At 47.6% G+C, this 21458-nt stretch overlaps 1 long non-coding RNA gene across 1 annotated transcript in view; it reads right to left on the bottom strand.

Annotated features, from left to right (window-relative positions):
• Positions 1-21458, bottom strand: part of LOC120050136 — an 81252-nt gene that overhangs the window by 27422 nt on the left and 32372 nt on the right. Inside the window, exon 3 of the long non-coding RNA XR_005477164.1 lies at positions 19516-19616. This is a non-coding gene — a long non-coding RNA (uncharacterized LOC120050136). The remainder of the gene's footprint in view (positions 1-19515; positions 19617-21458) is intronic.

A 21458-nucleotide genomic window follows, 5' to 3' on the forward strand; every position in this document is an offset into this window, starting at 1 on the left:
TGTTTTCAGCCTAGAAGGCGAGGGAACATCTAAAAGGCTAAGCTGACCTCTAAAGTTAGAGGTCAATATAGTCAAGGCTAACTCTAAAGCCAGATAATAGTGATTTAGAAAGGTTGAGATACTGAAGTGCATCCACTATCCAATGATCTCTCTACCCTTGTGCACACACACCTATCTTTCTCTGCAGCACTTTAGAGTGAGAAACCAGTGGAAGAGCAAGCATTCATGTAAGGGACGTTTCTCTTCATGGGAAACTACAGATATCCTGTTGGTGGAGGAGGGCTGGAGCCTGGGGAGAGGAGGGCTGGAGCCTGGGGAGAGGAGGGCTGGAGCCTGGGGAGAGGAGGGCTGGAGCCTGGGGAGAGGAGGGCTGGAGCCTGGGGAGAGGAGGGCTGGAGCCTGGGGAGAGGAGGGCTGGAGCCTGGGGAGAGGAGGGCTGGAGCCTGGGGAGAGGAGGGCTGGAGCCTGGGGAGAGGAGGGCTGGAGCCTGGGGAGAGGAGGGCTGGAGCCTGGGGAGAGGAGGGCTGGAGCCTGGGGAGAGGAGGGCTGGAGCCTGGGGAGAGGAGGGCTGGAGCCTGGGGAGAGAAGGCTTGAGGGTCTGACTCGGGCTGGCTTGGCCACTGAGCAGGAGGAAGGGCTGCTCTCCTGATTTACAGCCGGTGTAGAAAAGCACCGACAGCCCCCATAAATAAAAGCACTCAATACGCGTGACAGGGAGGCCCTCAGAGTCACCGACACCCAGCACGCCAGCCAAGATACTGTCCACAGCCACCACCAGAGCCAAGCACCAGTCAACAAACACAATTGACAAAACACAACAACGAACAAAGTAAAAAAAATCTGTTTGACTTTGACTGGACATGGCGGTACTGTATCATTATATCAAATCACATTTCAATGTCTCACACAATGGTGAGGAATAAAAAAAGTTAAACAAAAGTTGACTTGAAATGTCTTGACAAGCGCTGACTCATTGAACTCCTGTTGAATTTGAATAATCTCTCACTGAGAAAGTCCAGAAGTGGGAGCTCACCGTAAAACCTTCAGAAGAGCTTCCTGACTGTGGGGGCAGGCCTAGACAGGAAGTCCAGGCAGGGCCATGAAGAGAGAGATACGTGTTGGCACTGAGCTGATGGGACTAGTACTTCATCTCTAATCGCACCCTATTCCTCACGTAGTGCACTACTTATGGCCAGGGGCCATGGGGCTCTAGGGAGCAGGGTGCCATTTCAGATGCATCCTGGGACGGCTCATGGCCGTAAGAGAGAACTGATGGTGTGTGGTGAGGTGTCAGCAACAATCTCACTCCACACGTCTGATAACCCAGAGGAGAGCGATCACACAGGGGACAAGCCGTGGAGGGCGAGCAGAGAGCTCCACACCGTCTACTCTGAGGAGGGAGACCGAGATGAACTGGATATTAAGGCCTATAGCCAACAGGGAGGGAGGCTGGCAAAGTGGAAATTGGGGACGTGCCTGAAACCGCCTTGCTGAGGAGGTGATGCATCATCGACCTGCTTCCCAGGGTGACAGATTTAGTTCATGGGGCCTCGGCCGAGAGGTGTTATCCGTGTTTCACGGGCTGTGGGTGTCAATCACTAAATGGCCAATGCTACCAAGGACAGGAGTTATGAGTTACTGTTAGGGACTGTACTTACTAGCATGGCCAAATAGTGAGGACACTTATCTGGGATGTATTCCTAGCTTGGAACAGTGTTTATCAGATTGCAGACAGAGGCATGTTATCATTGACCTCAGAGCAACAGGGACAAGGCGGTGGAGGAACGGAAGTCAGCCCAACATGGTGGAGCAGGAAACCCACAAACAGACACAGTAGCTCCAGGAAAACCAGGCTAATCTAGTACACGCCAGCTAACAAACCACAAACGTCTCTTTTCTTACATCTGAAATGAACCTAGAGATGTCAGGCCTCTTGTCCAGGGTTGTGTTTATTAGGGCAGGCAGCGGAAAATGCTTGAAAACAGTTTGCAACAGGAAACGAAAAGGAACATTTCTTATTGGAGAAGTTCAGGTAGTCCCTCCCTGTTTCAGTATGTTTTCTTCCGTATGGTGTATGATGAACACGAGTCACGACCGAGGCTCTGGGGGAGGTGGAAGGGGAGACCAAGAGGACAATGTATAGAATATCCCTCCCTGTGCGACAGGGGTCAGTTCCTCCTCCGGTGTTCCATCTTTTATGAGGGACGAGCGGAGGGTGGTGTCTTCAGATCAACACCCGCCGCCATAGGGTGCCTGGTGAGGCTCTGAGGTGAAGTTCCCCCTAGGTACAGATCTTGGATCAGCTTCCACCTCCTCAATCCTAACATTAACCAAGAGTGTGGAAAATGGAAAACTGACCCAAGATCAGCATCTAGGGGCAACTTCACCCTAATCCGCCACCTAGTGAGACAGCCTCGCCATTTCCTGGCCTATGGCAGGACCTCAAAGAGGGAGAACAACCTCTCAGGTGGACCGTCTCAGACCCAGAGTAGACTAGAGTTTCAGCTCTGCTGGGGGTCCGATGCTGGGGGTCCGGTGCTGGGGGTCCGGAGGGAGAGGCTCAATGACAGTCTGGAGATGGCAGACACTTCCACCCAGGGGGTAGAGGGTGATGGGAGGGGCTGTAGCGATAAGAGAGAGATGAGGGAGGAAGAACTGGAGAGGTTGAAGAGAGGATGAACAGCCATGGATGACAGAGGGAATGACAGGGGGATGACAGAGGGGATGACAGAGGGGATGTGAACAACAGAACAAGGCCTGGATTAAGGTGTCTACGACGTTGTGGACACTGACAGGTTATCACCTCTGGTCTGTTGAGCTTCCTCTGCTCTTGCTCTGCTCATATCTAATACAAACTGAGATAATGGCTTGATATCTGTCAAAGGCTTCCTGATTCTATCCCCTTGGTTCTCGTTTCTTTCTGATGATTGGGTTGATTGTTAACTCACAACAAAAGGCCTGAAGTAACTGGAAACATCAGACAGGAAACCTCACACCAAAACCCCATCTCACCAGCTGTTTCTGTCATGCACATAGTACGCCCTTTAGTTGAATGTTGAGGAGTGCTTATAGACGAAGCAGATGTGGCTTTGCAGAGTCAACACAAGATAGGAATCAATATAAAGTCCTAAACTGCTATATAGACTTTCAGTTACAGTACGACCCATCCAGCTTCAGCAGAGTTCACATTTCCTCTTGACATTAGTCGGTTTTGTAGGACTTCAAAATGGTTTCATAACCCTATCTTGGGTCTGTGTTTACTACCGCAGTTATATGGTCACCATTACAACACTACTGGTCAGCAAGAGCTCTGCCAGGTCATCATTACAACCCTACTGGTCAGCAAGAGCTCTGCCAGGTCACCGTTACAACCCTACTGGTCAGCAAGAGCTCTGCCCGGTCACCGTTACAACCCTACTGGTCAGCAAGAGCTCTGCCAGGTCACCGTTACAACCCTACTGGACAGCAAGAGCTCTGCCAGGTCACCGTTACAACACTACTGGTCAGCAAGAGCTCTGCCAGGTCACCGTTACAACCCTACTGGTCAGCAAGAGCTCTTCCAGGTCACCGTTACAACCCTACTGGTCAGCAAGAGCTCTGCCAGGTCACCGTTACAACCCTACTGGTCAGCAAGAGCTCTGCCAGGTCACCGTTACAACCCTACTGGTCAGCAAGAGCTCTGCCAGGTCACCGTTACAACCCTACTGGTCAGCAAGAGCTCTGCCAGGTCACCGTTACAGCCCTACTGCTCAGCAAGAGCTCTGCCAGGTCACCGTTACAACCCTACTGGTCAGTAAAAGCGCTGCCAGTGCTGTCACCCAATCCAGAGACTCCCTACTCTCAGAGAAGAGTAATTTGACCAATCCCCTCACGCTCCCAATCAATGTACACAGTGCAACCGGCCTAATGCTAACAATCTGATTACACACACTCAGACCCAGACTGTTCAATGGTAGCATCCTAAATGACACCCTATTCCCTACATAGTGCCTATAGATACCGGTCAAAAGAGGGGCACTATATTGGGAATAGGGTGACATTTTGGACGTAACCAATGTCTCTGCTGAGCCACAGCCAAAATTCCCTCCCGGTTGGGTCTTGGCAGCAGCCATTGCTGGGATAGCACTAATGAACGGCATTCGTGAGTAACGGAGACCCCAAAACTACTTCCTCATGGTGATAAACTCCTTATAAAGTAACTGATTGACACAGATTAAATAGTCTTCTAGATAGTTCTGGAAAATATGTGGACACCCCTTCCAATTAGTGGATTCGGCTATTTCAGCCGAATTCAGCCGTTGCTGATAGGTGTCTAAAATCGAGCACACAGCCATGCAATCTCCATAGACAAACATTGGCAGTAGAATGGCCCATACTGTTGTGGCTGCATTGTGTGATGTATTGTTTTCACTACCTTCTTCCCCTTTGTGCCCAATAATGTCTGTACCATGTGTTGTGCTGCTACCATGTTGTTGCTATGTTGTGTTGCTACCATACTGTGTTGTCATGTGTTGCTGCCTTGCTATGTTGTTGTCTTAGGTCTCTCTTTATGTAGTGTTGTCTCTCTTGTTGTGATGTGTGTTTTGTCCTATATTTATATTGTATTTACTTATTTATTTTAATCCCAGAGGCCTTTTGCCTTTTGATAGGCCATCATTGGTAGGCCGTCACTATAAATACAAATTTGTTCTTAACTGACTTGCCTAGTTAAATAAAGGTTAAATAAAAAAATTTAATACTGAAGAGCTCAGTGACTTTCAACGTGTCATCGCCATAGGATGCCATCTTTCCAACAAGTGAGTTCGTAAAATGTCTGCCCTGCTAGAGCTGCCCCAATAAACTGTAAATTCTGTTATTGTAAAGTGGAAACGTCTAGGAGCAACAACAGCTCAGCCTCGAAGTGGTAGGCCACACAAGCTCACAGAATGGGACCGCTGAGTGCTGAAACGCGGAGCGAGTAAAAAAAGTCTGTCCTCGGTTGCAACACTCACTACCAAGTTCCAAACTGCCTCTGGAAGCAACGTCAGCAAAATAACTGTTTGTCGGGAGCTTCATGAAATGGGTTCCATAGCAAAGCAGCTGAACACAAGCCTAAGATCACCATGTGCAATGCCAAATGTCGGCTGGAGTGGTGTAAAGCTCGCTGGAGCAGTGGAAACCCGTTCTCTGGAGTGGTGTAAAGCTCGCTGGAGCAGTGGAAACCCGTTCTCTGGAGTGGTGTAAAGCTCGCTGGAACAGTGGAAACCCGTTCTCTGGAGTGGTGTAAAGCTCGCTGGAGCAGTGGAAACCCGTTCTCTGGAGTGGTGTAAAGCTCGCTGGAGCAGTGGAAACCCGTTCTCTGGAGTGGTGTAAAGCTCGCTGGAGCAGTGGAAACCCGTTCTCTGGAGTGATGAATCACGCTTCACCATCTGGCAGTCCGACGGACTAATCTGGGTTTGGCGGATGCCAGGAGAACGCTACCTGCCCAAATGCATAGTGCTAATTGTTAAGTTTGGTGGAGGAGGAATAATGGTATGGGGCTGTTTCTCATGGTTCAGGCTAGGCCCCTTAGTACCAGTGAAGGGACATCTTAACACTACAGCATACAATGACATTCTAGACGATTCTGTGTGGCAACAGTTTGGGGATGGCCCTTTCCTACTTCAGCATGACAATGCCCCCGTACACAAAGCGAGGTCCATACAGAAACGGTTTGTCGAGATCGTGTGAATGAATTTGACTGGCCTGCACAGAGCCCTGAACTCAACCCCATCGAACAACTTTGGGATGAATTGGACCGCCGACTGCGAACCAGACCTAATCGCCCAACATCAGCGCCAGAACTCACTAATGCTCTTGGCTGAACGGAAGCAAGTCCCTGCAGCAATGTTCCAACATCTAGTGGAAAGGCTTCCCAGAAGAGTGGAGGCTGTTATAGCAGCAATATTCCAACATCTAGTGGAAAGGCTTCCCAGAAGAGTGGAGGCTGTTGTAGCAGCAAAGGGGGGAACAACTCCATATTAACGCCCATGACTTTGGAATAAGATGGGTCCACATACTTTGTACCTGGGAGTATCTCGTCTTATAGATAGTTCTGTAAGGTATAATACTCTCTCTGTTTCTACCTTGCTTCCATGACCCTCGCTAGTAAACAAGCCACAGGGAAGCTCAGTCTATGATTAATCCACAACTTATTGGCAATCAGTTCTCAGCCCAGCCATCCCCATTCAGCATTTCCCCAACAGCATACAAAGGAAATGGACTGAACAGAGTGATGCTAACGTTGCTACAAGATAACACTGATAACATTGTTAGCGCATAGCTGTGCTATCCAGATGACAGGACAGTATCTCTGTTAGCTTCAGATGCTAGCAGGGTACACATACTAGCATGCCTAGGCTAGCTGAGCACTCTTCCAAGTTTGTGATCTGAAGGCAGTCAGTGTCCACACAGTCATCAACAAACAAGCAGATACAGTGGAACAACTCAACTCCCCATGTTCAGTAGCAAAATAATAATTACATTACTAGTGGAACTACAATTCTCGGTATGTGGCATACAAACTGCAAACAAAGAAAGCAGAGGAACACACCCACTGACTTATCAATCCAAGACAACACAAAGCTTCCGCTAAGCTTCAACCTCCTCCACCCACCGTTCTGTCTTGTGTTTCTTTGACAGAAAGGCCGTGTTAGTTTTGCTCTGAGAGAGGAGAGGAAATGCATACCTTGTGACGGCTGCCTGGCGGTGACGTGGCTGCTGCTGCTGCGTGACAGGACTAGCCCTGGTACGACCAACAACTGAGCTCTCTCACACACACACACACTGGAGAGTAGGAGGGAGAGGGAACGAGAGACAGCGTGCTGGAGAGCACGAGTCCCTCCCTCTCCCTCTCTACCCTGGTGAGCATTTGCTCTCTCTTGCACACACACAACCCCTCCCTCTCTCCCCCTTGTATATTCTCCCCTTTTATCTTCCTGTGTATGCTAGCTCTCTTTTTCTCAATAGCTCCTTTGGTTTTCCCGCAGTAATTCTGATTCCCTCTAATGTATTCCTTTTGTCGGTTGTTTTGCTGGCACGCATGCACACACACAAAATCAAAACAACACTGTCTCAGACACCATGTGTCTCTGTTCATTCCAAGCCTTTCTGCACCAATAACTGCCAGCAGGCCACCTGATTTCCCCAGCCATCAAATAGCCAAAGCAACATCCCTGCGAGCGACCAATGGAGACACAACAACCGACTCAGACCATCACCATGTTATTCCGGCCCAACTAGGTGTTCAGCCTCGCTTCAGCCTCAGTAATGCTTCCGTTTTCTCGGTTGCTCTTTACCATTAACCTACTTAGCTAGAACCTTTCCCCTCAAACCACAGGCCATTCTCTAGTCCCCATTTAGTCTGACAGCTTGGGTCAAAGACCCAGCAGAGAAAACAAGTTAAGATGGGACGATGAGGGGACGATGTCTAAGTGGTTTCACAAAGACAGTGTGGCTCTCCTCCTGATACATTTTCATTTGCCAGCAATGAAGTGATCAATGGGGCAACTAAAAAAGCCAAAAAATAAGTGAACTTGGAAGAGTGCCAACTGGGTTAAAGGAAAGGCCATTAATTTGGTCTGGTCTAGAGGAGCCTCTGGAGGAGCGGGTGCAGCAGGTAGAGGTACGGTGGACAGATTCAACCATGGTGAAATGCTGAACTTGGATGGTGAAGGCCCTGTTTTATTTTATTATTCTTTAAAGGGGGTCGGAATTTCAAGGAGAAAGGAGACAGATAGTTGGAGCATAGACAGAGGGCCTAACATGGCCTGGTGTCAGGGGCTTAAGACCACACTGAAAGCCCTGTTTTGAAGTCAGGGTTACACTGAAAGCCCTGTTTTGAAGTCAGGGTTACATCGAAAGCCCTGTGTTGAAGTCAGGGTTACACTGAAAGCCCTGTGTTGAAGTCAGGGTTACATCGAAAGCCCTGTGCTGAAGTCAGGGTTACACTGAAAGCCCTGGTTTGAAGTCAGGGTTACACTGAAAGCCCTGGTTTGAAGTCAGGGTTACACTGAAGGCCCTGTTTTAAAGTCAGGGTTACACCGAAAGCCCTGTATTGAAGTCAGGGTTACACCGAAGGCCCTGTATTGAAGTCAGGGTTACACCGAAGGCCCTGTATTGAAGTCAGGGTTACACCAAAGGCCCTGTATTGAAGTCAGGGTTACACCGAAGGCCCTGTATTGAAGTCAGGGTTACACCAAAGGCCCTGTATTGAAGTCAGGGTTACACCAAAGGCCCTGTATTGAAGTCAGGGTTACACCGAAGGCCCTGTATTGAAGTCAGGGTTACACCAAAGGCCCTGTATTGAAGTCAGGGTTACACCGAAGGCCCTGTTTTAAAGTCAGGGTTACACCGAAGGCCCTGTTTTAAAGTCAGGGTTACACCGAAGGCCCTGTATTGAAGTCAGGGTTACACCAAAGGCCCTGTATTGAAGTCAGGGTTACACCAAAGGCCCTGTATTGAAGTCAGGGTTACACCGAAGGCCCTGTTTTAAAGTCAGGGTTACACCGAAGGCCCTGTATTGAAGTCAGGGTTACACCAAAGGCCCTGTATTGAAGTCAGGGTTACACCGAAGGCCCTGTATTGAAGTCAGGGTTACACCGAAGGCCCTGTTTTAAAGTCAGGGTTACACCGAAGGCCCTGTTTTAAAGTCGGGGTTACACTGAAGGCCCTGTTTTAAAGTCAGGGTTAAACTCCAATGGTACAGAATGAGGCATCTTATTTTTTCAGGGGGCGTCATACGACAAAAAACCATCTACATTCCACATAATCTAATTGTGATCACATGGGGAGAAAACTGAGCTATTATTAGACACATTTTGTTTTCCGACTTTTCTACGTAGGGCCAGGCTGAACACTAGCTGGCATGATGACACAGGCTGCATCCCATAGGGCCCTGGTCAAAAGTAGTGCACTATATAGGGAATAGGGTGCCATTTGTGATGCATCCATAGAAACAACAAGCCTGCATGACTTCCTGTATCTGGCGTGGGTTGTGCCTAGAGAGGAACAGAAGGTGTGAGAGAGAGGGGTCCGACAAGTGGTTGGGATGACAGCCACTTCAATAGATGTTTGCACTCCTTCAGTGGCTTATTGCTGACCTTCCACACCAGCTAAGTAATGCTAGGTGATATAGCTGTTTGCTTCCACAAGGTGTATTTCAGGAAAGGTAATTGCACCTTTGAGACCGGGCTGCAAGTATCGTCCAAGGACAAACATAGCAAAACATGGTTGTTTTGAGAGCGGTTTAGAAACCCGCCATCCAGAGATTGGGTCTGGCCATAAACGGTCCAAAAGTGATCTGCTTTAAAAGCCGTTCCAATGACCATAACTGTCTCAACCTGAAGACCTCCCAGCATCCTTCAGTAGTCTAGTGGCTTCAGCTCAGTGGGCTAACACAATGTTGTGGTGCACAGGAGACCCAGGTTAGAACCCAGTCAGTCTCAAAAGTACCAGAGATGTCATTTTACATCAATAAGGCAAATTCTAGCATAATGACTGGTGCTAGACAGAAACATTTGCATAAATTCCAAAACATTTATTTGGTGGCAAAAACACTAGCGAGCTAAATTTCCACAACCAACCCCTAAAAATCTAGATCAGTGAGGTACACTGTTGAAGAAAAGAAACTGCATGCGATGCAATCTCATTCACCACCTGCACAAAGATACTTTCAGGGTTCCTGAGTGGTGCAGCGGTCGAAGGCACTGTGTCTCAGTGCTAGAGGCGTCACTACAGACCCTGGTTCAATTCCAGGCTGTATCACAACCGGCCGTGATTGGGAGTCCCATAGGGCGGTGCACAATTGGTCCAGCTTCGTCTGGGTTAGGGTTTGGCCGGGGTAGGCCGTCATTGTAAATAAGAATGTGTTCTTAACTGACGTGCCTAGTTAAATAAAGGTTAAATAAAAAAATACTGGTACAGTATAAATCTAGCCTGTTGAGAAGGGTTGTGAGTCCTGTGAAGAGGGACACAGGCAGAGGGGTTAGGCCTAAGCAGAAAGTAAGTGATTTGTACCACCACAAAACCTAGCCGGTTTCTCACACTCTGCTGAGGGAGGAGACAACAGAAGAACAGAGATCTGCCTCTACTAAACTCTAGACAAACAAACATTTCATATTCACCACAATGTGTGATCAGAGGCTCATTTACAGTATAATACTAACCACTTTAAATAGGTTAAAGACCAAATCTGTGCTGAGAACTCCGCTGAACCTGACTTCAAATTACCATGTATAAAGGGATAGTTCACCTCAAATAAAACATTCAAATACTGGAAAAATTTACTTGCTTTGGGTTTTGTGCCACAAATGCTAAAAAGTTAGCATTTGGAGACAATGGCCAGATAAACACTTTGTAAAATGGGTGAACTATCCTGTTAAGGAAAAAGTAGCATATACAACAAAGGAAATAATTTACAGCACTTGTAGTTTCCTAGGAACGTAACATTTTACCGGTCTGAGCGCACAATCCCAGCTCCAGATTAATGCCAATGGAACGGTAGCACTGAGAACCGACAGATCATAAAACATTTGCTGAAATAAATGGTTGTTTGCACCGCCAGGCATCTTCTGAAGCTTCTTGCAACCCCTTCTCATCTATCACTGATTATCGATGCTCGCAGGTTCCTCGGCTGTCGCTCTGTGACATCTCTCTTTTGAAAGTCTCTGAGATGAGTCCAGATTCCATTAGTCTAGAGGACTCCACCAGCCCAGCTGAGATGAGTCCAGATTCCATTAGTCTAGAGGACTCCACCAGCCCAGCTGAGATGAGTCCAGATTCCATTAGTCTAGAGGACTCCACCAGCCCAACTGAGATGAGTCCAGATTCCATTAGTCTAGAGGACTCCACCAGCCCAGCTGAGATGAGTCCAGATTCCATTAGTCTAGAGGACTCCACCAGCCCAACTGAGATGAGTAAAGATTCCATTAGTCTAGAGGACTCCACCAGCCCAGCTGAGATGAGTCCAGATTCCATTAGTCTAGAGGACTCCACCAGCCCAGCTGAGATGAGTAAAGATTCCATTAGTCTAGAGGACTCCACCAGCCCAACTGAGATGAGTAAAGATTCCATTAGTCTAGAGGACTCCACCAGCCCAGCTGAGATGAGTCCAGATTCCATTAGTCTAGAGGACTCCACCAGCCCAACTGAGATGAGTCCAGATTCCATTAGTCTAGAGGACTCCACCAGCCCAGCTGAGATGAGTCCAGATTCCATTAGTCTAGAGGACTCCACCAGCCCAACTGAGATGAGTAAAGATTCCATTAGTCTAGAGGACTCCACCAGCCCAGCTGAGATGAGTCCAGATTCCATTAGTCTAGAGGACTCCACCAGCCCAGCTGAGATGAGTCCAGATTCCATTAGTCTAGAGGACTCCACCAGCCCAACTGAGATGAGTAAAGATTCCATTAGTCTAGAGGACTCCACCAGCCCAGCTGAGATGAGCCCAGGTTCCATTAGTCGAGCAGAGCAGACCAGCACAGCACCAACTTCATCATAATTACAGTTGATGGACTGACAGGGAATCTGCGTCCCAAATGGCACCCTAAATGGGACACATCCAGACTGTCTGATGCACTAGGTCCATGGAAACGGGATACTGGCATTTACGCTATTGTCCGACCAGTAAAGGGTTAAGACCTAAACAAACCAGAAGGCCTCACATCACTCGTACTGACACACAAAGGCGTACAAGCACACGCCCAGAACTGACCTCAAGTTCAGTAAACTTGTGAAAATTCCCATGAAATACAGGAACAAAACTAAACCTGTCAGCTTCTTAAACAGACCAGTGGTTATTGTGGGATGCCTGGTGTGAGTACCTTCCCTTAACACTGACTACCTCTCAGCAGTGTTACCTTAACACTGACTACCTCTCAGCAGTGTTATCTTAACACTGACTACCTCTCAGCAGTGTTATCTTACCAGTGACTACCTCTCAGCAGTGTTACCTTAACACTGACTACCTCTCAGCAGTGTTACCTTAACACTGACTACCTCTCAGCAGTGTTACCTTACCAGTGACTACCTCTCAGCAGTGTTATCTTAACACTGACTACCTCTCAGCAGTGTTACCTTAACACTGACTACCTCTCAGCAGTGTTACCTTAACACTGACTACCTCTCAGCAGTGTTACCTTAACACTGACTACCTCTCAGCAGTGTTACCTTACCAGTGACTACCTCTCAGCAGTGTTATCTTAACACTGACTACCTCTCAGCAGTGTTACCTTAACACTGACTACCTCTCAGCAGTGTTATCTTAACAGTGACTACCTCTCAGCAGTGTTACCTTACCAGTGACTACCTCTCAGCAGTGTTACCTTACCAGTGACTACCTCTCAGCAGTGTTATCTTACCAGTGACTACCTCTCAGCAGTGTTACCTTACCAGTGACTACCTCTCAGCAGTGTTACCTTACCAGTGACTACCTCTCAGCAGTGTTATCTTACCAGTGACTACCTCTCAGCAGTGTTATCTTACCAGTGACTACCTCTCAGCAGTGTTATCTTACCAGTGACTACCTCTCAGCAGTGTTACCTTACCAGTGACTACCTCTCAGCAGTGTTACCTTACCAGTGACTACCTCTCAGCAGTGTTACCTTACCAGTGACTACCTCTCAGCAGTGTTATCTTACCAGTGACTACCTCTCAGCAGTGTTACCTTACCAGTGACTACCTCTCAGCAGTGTTATCTTACCAGTGACTACCTCTCAGCAGTGTTATCTTACCAGTGACTACCTCTCAGCAGTGTTACCTTACCAGTGACTACCTCTCAGCAGTGTTATCTTACCAGTGACTACCTCTCAGCAGTGTTATCTTACCAGTGACTACCTCTCAGCAGTGTTACCTTACCAGTGACATCTTACCAGTGACTACCTCTCAGCAGTGTTATCTTAACAGTGACTACCTCTCAGCAGTGTTATCTTACCAGTGACTACCTCTCAGCAGTGTTACCTTACCAGTGACTACCTCTCAGCAGTGTTATCTTACCAGTGACTACCTCTCGGCAGTGTTATCTTAACAGTGACTACCTCTCAGCAGTGTTATCTTACCAGTGACTACCTCTCAGCAGTGTTATCTTACCAGTGACTACCTCTCAGCAGTGTTATCTTACCAGTGACTACCTCTCAGCAGTGTTATCTTACCAGTGACTACCTCTCGGCAGTGTTATCTTAACAGTGACTACCTCTCGGCAGTGTTACCTTACCAGTGACTACCTCTCCGCAGTGTTATCTTAACAGTGACTACCACTCAGCAGTGTTATCTTAACAGTGACTACCTCTCAGCAGTGTTACCTTACCAGTGACTACCTCTCAGCAGTGTTACCTTACCAGTGACTACCTCTCAGCAGTGTTACCTTACCAGTGACTACCTCTCAGCAGTGTTACCTTACCAGTGACTACCTCTCAGCAGTGTTATCTTAACACTGACTACCTCTCAGCAGTGTTATCTTAACACTGACTACCTCTCAGCAGTGATGGAACAGGTATCTACTGAACTGTTCACCCAAAGCTTGGAGTCACTAAGATGGTCTTTCATCCATTGCCTACAATGGACTTAAATGATCTTAGTGCTACGAAGCGCACAGGAAACTCAATGTTCTGCTAATATGGGGGGGGGCATTGATATACGGCTCCTAAAGAAGGGCCTAAGCCTGGGGGAATGACTAATTCACAGAGGATGTTTTAGGAGAGCATGAGACAGCCCACACCAGGCTTATTCCCTACATACTTTTGACCTGGGCCCAGAGAGAGCATGTCTAAACTAGTGCACTACCCTATATAGGGGACAGGGCACCATTTGGGAGGCATCCCTAGTCTGAGAGACATTCAATCAACTAGTGCTGCGTTGTGTCCTATATAACTGTAGAATTAGATCTGTTGTCAACCAATCAATTAGTGCTGTGTTGTGTCCTATATAACTGTAGAATTAGATCTGTTGTCAACCAATCAATTAGGGCTGTGTTGTGTCCTATATAACTGTAGAATTAGATCTGTTGTCAACCAATCAATTAGTGCTGTGTTGTGTCCTATATAACTGTAGAATTAGATCTGTTGTCAACCAATCAATTAGGGCTGTGTTGTGTCCTATATAACTGTAGAATTAGATCTGTTGTCAACCAATCAACTAGGGCTGCGTTGTGTCCTATATAACTGTAGAATTAGATCTGTTGTCAACCAATCAACTAGGGCTGTGTTGTGTCCTATATAACTGTAGAATTAGATCTGTTGTCAACCAATCAATTAGGGCTGCGTTGTGTCCTATATAACTGTAGAATTAGATCTGTTGTCAACCAATCAATTAGGGCTGCGTTGTGTCCTATATAACTGTAGAATTAGATCTGTTGTCAACCAATCAATTAGTGCTGTGTTGTGTCCTATATAACTGTAGAATTAGATCTGTTGTCAACCAATCAATTAGGGCTGCGTTGTGTCCTATATAACTGTAGAATTAGATCTGTTGTCAACCAATCAATTAGGGCTGCGTTGTGTCCTATATAACTGTAGAATTAGACCTGTTGTCAACCAATCAATTAGGGCTGCGTTGTGTCCTATATAACTGTAGAATTAGATCTGTTGTCAACCAATCAACTAGGGCTGTGTTGTGTCCTATATAACTGTAGAATTAGACCTGTTGTCAACCAGGGAAGAGACATCAATAGAGGCCTTTCTTATGGACTCTTCCCTGTCTTTCATTGTTACAAAGAGAGAAGAAGAAACGTTCCTTTTCTTCTGTTCACCATCCCGGGAAGACCTCTATTACTCAACCTGCACAATTTACTGCTACTGCATTAGGAGAGTGTGTGTGTGTGTGTGTGTGTGTGTGTGTGTGTGTGTGTGTGTGTGTGTGTGTGTGTGTGTGTGTGTGTGTGTGTGTGTGTGTGTGTGTGTTTCCAAAGGCAGGTCTAGTATAGGTGACTAAGAGAACCAACCTAATAGAGGATGCTGGAAGTGGTCTGTCAGAACCTGGACTCCAGCTCAGACCACTGAAAGCCTTCAATAAACTGTTCCTTACTGTGCAGATCATTTGGGACAGTCTGTTGTTGGAGACAATCCCAGCTACCCTGATCTTTGTTTTTGTGTTTGCTGCTAATCCCCCTCATGTTTCAGTAAACAACAGCAAGAACCACCATCCACAATAAACCCGCTGGGGAGTCTTGTGCAGTCATGCCACAACAGCAGCTCGTCATTTGTGGACCGTAGGAAGGCACTTGGTCGGCATCACAGTCTCGGGAGACCATTCAGAGAAACTCCCACACTGAAATATTCCAACAATTAAAGTCTAACCTGCTCCCTCATTAGCTGAGAGGAATATAAAGGATATCTGTCCCAAATGGCACCCTATTCCCTATATAGTGCACTACTTTGGCCCATAGGGTTCTGGTCTAAAGTACTGCACCATCGGGAATAGGGTGTCATTTGGGACGAAGACAGGGTCTTTTGGGGGGGGAGGGGTACTTTTTACACCTTTTTCTCCCCAATTTCGGTAGTTACAGTCTTGTCCCATCGCTGCAACTCCCGTACGGATTGGGGAGAGCTGGCGACCGAAGTCAGCTTGCAGGCGCCCGGCCGCCACAAGGAGTTGCTAGAGCGCGATGGGACGAGGACATCCCAGCCGGCCAAACCCTCCCTTATCCCGGACGACGCTGGGCCAATTGTGTGCCGCCTCATGAGTCCCCCGGTCGCGGCCGGCTGCAACACAGCCCGGGATGGAACCCGGATCTGTATTGACGCCTCCAGCGCCTTGGACCGCTGCGCCACTCGGGAGGCTCAGACAGGGTCTTTGTCCTGTTACTGTATAACCCCACTGATGCCAGTGTGTGAAACCCCTGAGCAGAGACTGTTCTGTCATCACAGCACTCATCTGGAGTTACTTGCTGCAAGAAAAGCCAAGAGGATTATGATTAAGTTGAGATACTGCTTCTCCAATAGCAGAAGGCTTAGGGCTGAGCGATAAGGCCTAAAAATCATTAAAATTATATATTTTTTAAATGTATGGGCGATTCCCGATATATATCTCGATATTTTAAACGTTCTCTCTAGATAAGCCTTGTTGCACAATTAAAGGTCAATACACTGCATTTCAAACAGTCAGCAATAATCTAATGAATTCAGATCACTGATCTGTCGATGAAAATGACCTTTTATGTAAACAGAACCATTAACAACATCCACTAATAATGACTCACTTATTGTAGCAGGCTGCACAGTACACACAGCAGGAGGAGGGGGGGGGGGGTGGTGTCTGTGGAGTGGGAAGGTACACAGTGCACACAGCAGGGGAGGGGGGGGGGGGGGGTTGGTGTCTGTGGAGTGGGAAGGAACACAGTGCACACAGCAGCAGGAGGAGGGGATATGGTGTGTATGTGGACATGGTGTGTAGTGTGTACGTGGACATGGTGTGTATGTGGACATGGTGTGTAGTGTGTACATGGACATGGTGTGTAGTGTGTATGTGGACATGGTGTGTAGTGTGTACGTGGACATGGTGTGTAGTGTGTACGTGGACATGGTGTGTACGTGGACATGGTGTGTAGTGTGTATGTGGACATGGTGTGTAGTGTGTACGTGGACATGGTGTGTACGTGGACATGGTGTGTAGTGTGTACGTGGACATGGTGTGTAGTGTGTACGTGGACATGGTGTGTAGTGTGTACGTGGACATGGTGTGTAGTGTGTACGTGGACATGGTGTGTAGTGTGTACGTGGACATGGTGTGTAGTGTGTACGTGGACATGGTGTGTAGTGTGTACATGGTGTGTAGTGTGTACGTGGACATGGTGTGTAGTGTGTACGTGGACATGGTGTGTAGTGTGTACGTGGACATGGTGTGTAGTGTGTACGTGGACATGGTGTGTAGTGTGTACGTGGACATGGTGTGTAGTGTGTACGTGGACATGGTGTGTAGTGTGTACGTGGACATGGTGTGTAGTGTGTACGTGGACATGGTGTGTAGTGTGTACGTGGACATAGTGTGTACGTGGACATGGTGTGTACGTGGACATGGTGTGTAGTGTGTACGTGGACATGGTGTGTAGTGTGTACGTGGACATGGTGTGTAGTGTGTACGTGGACATGGTGTGTAGTGTGTACGTGGACATGGTGTGTAGTGTGTACGTGGACATGGTGTGTAGTGTGTACGTGGACATGGTGTGTAGTGTGTACGTGGACATGGTGTGTAGTGTGTACGTGGACATGGTGTGTAGTGTGTACGTGGACATGGTGTGTAGTGTGTACGTGGACATGGTGTGTAGTGTGGACATGGTGTGTAGTGTGGACATGGTGTGTAGTGTGTATGTGGACATGGTGTGTAGTGTGTATGTGGACATGGTGTGTAGTGTGTATGTGGACATGGTGTGTATGTGGACATGGTGTGTAGTGTGTATGTGGACATGGTGTGTAGTGTGTACGTGGAAATGGTGTGTAGTGTGGACATGGTGTGTAGTGTGTACGTGGACATGGTGTGTATGTGGACATGGTGTGTAGTGTGTACATGGAAATGGTGTGTAGTGTGTACGTGGACATGGTGTGTAGTGTGTACGTGGACATGGTGTGTAGTGTGTACGTGGACATGGTGTGTAGTGTGTACGTGGACATGGTGTGTAGTGTGTATGTGGACATGGTGTGTAGTGTGTACGTGGACATGGTGTGTAGTGTGTACGTGGACATAGTGTGTATGTGGACATAGTGTGTACGTGGACATGGTGTGTAGTGTGTACGTGGACATGGTGTGTAGTGTGTACGTGGACATGGTGTGTAGTGTGTACGTGGACATGGTGTGTAGTGTGTACGTGGACATGGTGTGTAGTGTGTACGTGGACATAGTGTGTATGTGGACATGGTGTGTAGTGTGTATGTGGACATGGTGTGTAGTGTGTACGTGGAAATGGTGTGTAGTGTGGACATGGTGTGTAGTGTGTACGTGGACATGGTGTGTATGTGGACATGGTGTGTAGTGTGTACATGGAAATGGTGTGTAGTGTGTACGTGGACATGGTGTGTAGTGTGTACGTGGACATGGTGTGTAGTGTGTACGTGGACATGGTGTGTAGTGTGTACGTGGACATGGTGTGTAGTGTGTACGTGGACATGGTGTGTAGTGTGTACGTGGACATGGTGTGTAGTGTGTACGTGGACATGGTGTGTAGTGTGTACGTGGACATGGTGTGTAGTGTGTATGTGGACATAGTGTGTATGTGGACATAGTGTGTAGTGTGTACGTGGACATGGTGTGTAGTGTGTACGTGGACATGGTGTGTAGTGTGTACGTGGACATGGTGTGTAGTGTGTACGTGGACATGGTGTGTAGTGTGTACGTGGACATGGTGTGTAGTGTGTACGTGGACATGGTGTGTAGTGTGTACGTGGACATGGTGTGTAGTGTGTACGTGGACATGGTGTGTAGTGTGTACGTGGACATAGTGTGTATGTGGACATGGTGTGTAGTGTGTATGTGGCCATGGTGTGTAGTGTGTATGTGGACATGGTGTGTATGTGGACATGGTGTGTAGTGTGTATGTGGACATGGTGTGTAGTGTGTACGTGGAAATGGTGTGTAGTGTGGACATGGTGTGTAGTGTGTATGTGGACATGGTGTGTAGTGTGTATGTGGACATGGTGTGTAGTGTGTATGTGGACGTGGTGTGTAGTGTGTATGTGGACATGGTGTGTAGTGTGTATGTGGACATGGTGTGTAGTGTGTATGTGGACATGGTGTGTAGTGTGGACATGGTGTGTAGTGTGGACATGGTGTGTAGTGTGTATGTGGACATGGTGTGTAGTGTGTATGTGGACATGGTGTGTAGTGTGGACATGGTGTGTAGTGTGGACATGGTGTGTAGTGTGTATGTGGACATGGTGTGTAGTGTGGACATGGTGTGTATGTGGACATGGTGTGTATGTGGACATGGTGTGTATGTGGACATGGTGTGTAGTGTGGACATGGTGTGTAGTGTGTATGTGGACATGGTGTGTAGTGTGTATGTGGACATGGTGTGTAGTGTGTATGTGGACATGGTGTGTATGTGAAAGGACTAGACATGTTTGATCTTCTCCAGGTTTTCGTCTTCATCATTCGTTCACCTCTTCATATTCCTCTCTCTCTGCTGTTGGCATTCCCACGAGGCATGAAAGTGAGAGGCTAAGTGACCTTTAATGTCCGGCACAAGTGTCTGAAAGCGTGACTCAGTGTGGGACTGTCAAAGCAGGCTAAGAACATGAGCACCGTAGGCCATCATTCAGACACAGAGCCCTGAACTGAACACACCCCTGTCATCATCACTGATAAGGACATTACATAAGACAAAGCCACCAATGAGGAAGACATCCAGGACCATGAGCAGCAGAATAAGACGAAGGCTTTATAACTGGGCTTTACAAGACAAGAAGCCCAGAGCTAATAGACCTCAGTCCAGACAAAAGGGACGTGATGCTCCTGCGAGTTGTGAGGTGACATTTCCCTGCCCAAGAGAGGAGGGGTGGGGCTTGTACTCACCAGAGCTTTCTCGCCGTCACCCTGGGACTGGGACTGGGACTCAGAACAGTCCATGGTTCCACAGAGTGCTGCCTGTTAGAGATGCTCAGAGCTCTGCATGTCTGTGGAAGAGAGAAACAGAGGGTTAAGAGACAGGACATGACAGGTAAACGTATAGACAGAGGGAGGAAGAGAGAAACAGAGGGAGACAGGACATGACAGGTAAACATATAGACAGAGGGAGGAAGACAGAAACAGAGGGAGACAGGACATAACAGGTAAACATATAGACAGAGGGAGGAAGAGAGAAACAGAGGGAGACATGACATGTAAACATATAGACAGAGGGAGGAAGAGAGAAACAGAGGGAGACAGGACAGGTAAACATATAGACAGAGGGAGACAGGACATGACAGGTAAACATATAGACAGAGGGAGGAAGAGAGAAACAGAGGGAGACATGACATGTAAACATATAGACAGAGGGAGGAAGAGAGAAACAGAGGGAGACAGGACATGACAGGTAAACATATAGACAGAGGGAGACAGGACATGACAGGTAAACATATAGACAGAGGGAGGAAGAGAGAAACAGAGGGAGACATGACATGTAAACATATAGACAAGAGGGAGGAAGAGAGAAACAGAGGGAGACAGGACAGGTAAATATATAGACAGAGGGAGGAAGAGAGAAACAGAGGGAGACAGGACAGGTAAACATATAGACAAGAGGGAGGAAGAGAGAAACAGAGGGAGACAGGACATGACAGGTAAACATATAGACAGAGGGAGGAAGAGAGAAACAGAGGGAGACAGGACATGACAGGTAAACATATAGACAAGAGGGAGGAAGAGAGAAACAGAGGGAGACAGGACATGACAGGTAAACATATAGACAGAGGGAGGAAGAGAGAAACAGAGGGAGACAGGACATGACAGGTAAACATATAGACAGATGGAGGAAGAGAGAAACAGAGGGAGACAGGACAGGACAGGTAAACATATAGACAGAGGGAGGAAGAGAGAAACAGAGGGAGACAGGACAGGACAGGTAAACATATAGACAAGAGGGGGGAAGAGAGAAACAGAGGGAGACAGGACATGTAAACATATAGACAGAGGGAGGAAGAGAGAAACAGAGGGAGACAGGACATAACAGGTAAACATATAGACAGAGGGAGGAAGAGAGAAACAGAGGGAGACAGGACAGGTAAACATATAGACAGAGGGAGACAGGACATGACAGGTAAACATATAGACAAGAGGGAGGAAGAGAGAAACAGAGGGAGACAGGACAGGTAAATATATAGACAGAGGGAGGAAGAGAGAAACAGAGGGAGACAGGACAGGTAAACATATAGACAAGAGGGAGGAAGAGAGAAACAGAGGGAGACAGGACAGGTAAACATATAGACAGAGGGAGGAAGAGAGAAACAGAGGGAGACAGGACAGGACAGGTAAACCTATAGACAGAGGGAGGAAGAGAGAAACAGAGGGAGACAGGACATGACAGGTAAACATATAGACAGAGGGAGGAAGAGAGAAACAGAGGGAGACAGGACATAACAGGTAAACATATAGACAAGAGGAAGGAAGAGAGAAACAGAGGGAGACAGGACAGGTAAATATATAGACAGAGGGAGGAAGAGAGAAACAGAGGGAGACAGGACAGGTAAACATATAGACAAGAGGGAGGAAGAGAGAAACAGAGGGAGACAGGACATGACAGGTAAACATATAGACAGAGGGAGGAAGAGAGAAACAGAGGGAGACAGGACAGGACAGGTAAACATATAGACAAGAGGGGGGAAGAGAGAAACAGAGGGAGACAGGACATGTAAACATATAGACAGAGGGAGGAAGAGAGAAACAGAGGGAGACAGGACATAACAGGTAAACATATAGACAGAGGGAGGAAGAGAGAAACAGAGGGAGACAGGACAGGTAAACATATAGACAGAGGG

Source organism: Salvelinus namaycush, chromosome 6 (genome assembly GCF_016432855.1).
Source record: "Salvelinus namaycush isolate Seneca chromosome 6, SaNama_1.0, whole genome shotgun sequence".
Taxonomy (NCBI): Eukaryota; Metazoa; Chordata; class Actinopteri; order Salmoniformes; family Salmonidae; genus Salvelinus; species Salvelinus namaycush.